Raw genomic sequence first — 4,517 nt, 5'->3', positions numbered from 1 at the left:
AAAGGTGAGTTATGATTCATTTAATATACATAGAGACTTGTATACTCTATGGAGAAGATTTGGAAGCAAATTGTGGTTTTTTAATGTTGCTTTGTGTCATGCTTTTTGATAATGCTTGTTAAAAAGTTTTTACTGCATAGAGGAATTGTATTTTGTAAAATTGTGAAGTTTTAGTAGTGACATGGAATGCTTGTACATAAGATCTGTGCTGTGTTTCTTAAATGTGATGTCAAAAACGATTTTGGGAAAATTGAATGGCTTTTACATTTTTTTAAAGGAATAAAGAATGTGTGCATGTTTAAAGAAATAAATTTGACTCTTTACAATGATGTTACGTGTGTTAACTCAGTGTAGGAAGCATAATGAGTTTGTTTGCATAGAGGTATTGTATTTTGTAAAATAGTGAGGTTTCAGTAATGACATGGAATGCTTGTACATAGGACCTGTGCTGTGTTTCCTAAATGTGATGTCAAACACGATTTTGAGGAAAATGATTGGCTTTTACATTTTTGAGTATAATGTGGCGCAGAGGTTTAAAAAGTGACGCACCTACCTACATGCGTCACTTTTTAAATATGGCGGAAAAAGGTACATGTTTGGGCTTTCCTGGGGAGCGTAGGTGGTGAGGCTTGTGTCTAAGAGTGCAGTGGACTAGACTTCATGAAGCCTATCCCCGACTGCACTCTTAGACACAGGCGTCAATTTGACTCTTTACTATGATGTTACCTGTGTTAACTCAGTGTAGGAAGCATATTGAGTTTGTTTGCATAGAGGAATTGTATTTTGAAAAATAGTGAGGTTTTAGTAATGACATGGAATCCTTGTACATAGGACCTGTGCTGTGTTTCCTAAATGTGATGTCAAAAACGATTTTGGGGAAAATGAATGGCTTTTACATTTTTGAGTATAATGTGGCGCAGAGGTTTAAAAAGTGACGCATCTTCCTACATGCGTCATTTTTTAAATATGGCGCAAAAAGGTACATGTTTTATGCCGCCGATGCGTCACAAAAAGTGACGCATCAGCAGTGCAAAACTGACGCCGGGCCTCATAAATGAGATTCTTTTTTTTTTTCACACTACTCCAGTTTAGTCCTGTCCACTGCACTCTTGGACACAAGCCTCACCTTTTGTGCTCCCCTGGACAGTCTTCATCTCATCTGCACTCCTTCTTAGGTGTCAGAATCCTATCACATGGGGAAAGCTCCATGTGAAAGCGTTTGCCTCAGTCTTATCCCTGCTGTGAGGCACATGCTTGTACATAGGACCTGTGCTGTGTTTCCTAAATGTGATGTCAGAAACGATTTTGGGGGAAAATGAATGGCTTTTACATTTTTGAGTATAATGTGGCGCAGAGGTTTAAAAAGTGACGCATCTACCTACATGCGTCACTTTTTAAATATGGCGCAAAAGGTACATGTTTGGGCTTTCCTGGGGAGCGTAGGTGGTGAGGCTTGAGTCTAAGAGTGCAGTGGACTAGGCTTCATGAAGCCTATGCTTGTACATAGGACCTATGCTGTGTTTCCTAAATGTGATGTCAAAAATAATTTTGAGGAAAATGAATGGCGCAGAGGTTTAATAAATTGTGTGTGCATGATTACATAAAAAATTTTATCTTTTCACAATCATGTCACCTGTTTCACCTGAGATTAGGAAGTAGATTGTGGAGATCAGGTGAGGCATATCCAGAGGGACAGAGGAGGTGAGATCTATGTTCAAGACTGTAGTGGGAGAGAGGCCTTTCCTGGGAAGCATAGGTGGTGAAGCCTGTGTATAAGAGTGCAGTGGACTAGACTTCATGAAGTCTATCCCCTACTGGACTCTTAGACACAGGTCTCACCTACTTTGTACCTGTGGACAGAGCTGTGTTCCACTACACTCTTCAATACAGGTCTCACCTCTTCTGCACCCCTGGAGAATCCTGACTTGATCTGTAACCCTGAATAGACTGTTTGGTTTTTGTCATTGCTTTGTTGTTTGGTAATAGTGATCTATAATGTGCTATTTTTTCTTTAACACAGATTGAAATCAAGATTTCAAGAGTAAGACAAAATGCCTTCAAGGGAAAGGCGAAGAAAAGAAGATAACCGCAAAAAAACAAAAAGAGTAATGGAATTACAGCACTCTTCCACAATAAATACTTCAAAAAACAGGAACAAAGCTCCTGGTAAGAGAACTAAGGGGTATATTACCAACAACTAGCGATAATTTTTGTCTCTAACTTGTTTAGAGACAAAAATTGTCGCCGCACATCGGCGATTTTTATCGCAGATAAACCTTGCTATTAGCAAGGTTTATCGCAAATGCGATAAAAAACGGCCGCAATGCATGAATATCGCTGAAAAGTCAGCGATATTCATGCATAATCGAGCAAATGCTCTTAGCCATGTTATCCACCTCCCATTGGATAACATGGTGAAGAACTGCTCAGGGCAGGTGTTAGCTTTTGGAGATATTCGCGCTTGGCGCGAATATCTCCAAAAGTTGGTAATAGGAGATAGCGATGTTAGCGACTGTTTCCAGTCGCTAACATCTTGGCACGCCCACTTTGCATGTCATTAGTGATAAATATCACTGACATGCAAAGCGGGGCCCAAGATGGTCGCTATCTCCTATTAGCTGTCACTAACTGGTGTTAGCGACAGCTTGGTAATAGGGAGATAATTTTATCTCCGCTTTCTTGGCTTTTAAAGCCAAAAAAGCGGAGATAAACCCCTTGATAATATACCCCAAAGTCTTTCATACGTAACATATGTACATCGCAAAAAAATGATGGACAGCATGTAGAAAAAGAGATTGAGAGAGTAAATTTGAAAAGGAAGGAGAGACCCTCAAAGAATTCTACAACTGGAGCAGGAGAGAATAATATGTATAGGAATAGAAGGCAGAATCAGTTTAGAGACATTCGTAAACAAATGTTTCGCAATAGGGTGGTTTTAAATTTGTTAAAAAACATTAGGAAAGGTAAACAGAGAGCTGCTTTTTATAAGAAAAAGAAAAGTGTAGAGAAGATTGTTGATCAGGCTTTTGAAGTTAAGAAAAAATTCTTTATTTTAATAATCAATAGAATTAGGACACTTAACAAGACAATTGATGTTTTCAAATCAAACAGTAGATGGAAAAGAGTAATTAATCGGACTAATTTTTGTAAAGTTTTTTCGGGAAAATGGATGCACAGTTCAAGTTGTGAGCCATTTTTTAATGAGGAGAGTTACTTCCAGGATAATGATTTAGTGCATGCAGTTGACACCTGTGGTCGAGCGTATGAAGTGAAAGACGGTTGTCCGATTGAAAAAGAGAAACTTGTGCCTAGAGAACCAGAAGAGGTGTTAACTGATGAAGTTTTAGGGAGACGTACTAAGGGTCCAGTGTACACTTGGAAGTGTAGTAGTATTTGTAGTGTGCGACAGGAATCAATTGATTTGTTTTGTAATTTCTTACGTACATATAGTAAGAAAAGTCTAAAGCAGAAAGTGAAGTTGTTGCAAGACTTAGATCCTTGCAGAGTGAGAGAAAACACAGGTTTGCAAGGGCATTCACTGGCTTGTCTTTCTAGGAAAGTCTGTCAGAGTGTTTTTCATCATTTTAGGATGTTAGCAGTGCATCATACCAAAATTAGGAAATTAGTGAGAATGTTGTATTATGCAAAAAGTCCAGCACTTAAGCTTAAACAATTAAACAGTGCTCTTTTGCATGGAACTGAATTAGATGTAAAGAAGAATTGTGAAGAAATTGAGATTTGTTATTTTCGTGAAAAAGAGGACAGTGTAGAAATTGACACAGCAATTCAAGGTAATGTGGAAGACAATGTACAGATTTCAAATACAGAAAAGTTGGAGCAGGAAATTACCAGGTTTAAGGTGAAATCAAGTGAAAGGCCGGATTTTACTTGTGTGTGTTGTCGACGAAGTCATTATAAGCATCAAACTAGATTAGTTGATTTATATGTAAAAAGTGAAAAGATGAATAATTATGAGTGGAAAGATTTTGCAACTTATTTGTGGGTGGAGAATTGTTTTGATTTGAGTTCTGATCAGCGTATTTGTAAATATTGTTATGATAAATTAAATCAAAACAGAATGCCTGCTAGAGCTGTTCATAATAATATGGAGTTGGTAGACATTCCCCGTGAATTGATGGATTTAAATACATATGAGTCTATTTTGATTCAATGTGTCCATCCTTTTCAGGCAATTGTTCGCATGGAGCCTAAGATAGGGAAATTGCCTCCTACAGATTTGCAGAGAGGATTAAAGGGAAGAGTTGTTTATTTGCCCCTAGATTTCCAAAAAAATATTGATACAATTGGTATAGAAAAAGTAGAAGAGGAACCTTTAGTTATTCTAGTTAATGGGGTTCCGACAAAGAGTAGAAAAATCTGGCAAGATTTAGTGGATGTTAGGAAAGTCAAAAAGGCAACGTTGTATTTAGTCAAAAACAATGAGTATTACAAAGATGTATGTGTTGCAGCAGAGGAAACAGCTGCAGATGAAGACAGTGATTGTTCAGGCGGCCAAA

The sequence above is a fragment of the Lissotriton helveticus genome, chromosome 1_1 (genome assembly GCF_964261635.1).
Source record: "Lissotriton helveticus chromosome 1_1, aLisHel1.1, whole genome shotgun sequence".
Taxonomy (NCBI): domain Eukaryota; kingdom Metazoa; phylum Chordata; class Amphibia; order Caudata; family Salamandridae; genus Lissotriton; species Lissotriton helveticus.
Note: the sequence above shows the minus strand (reverse complement) of the source record.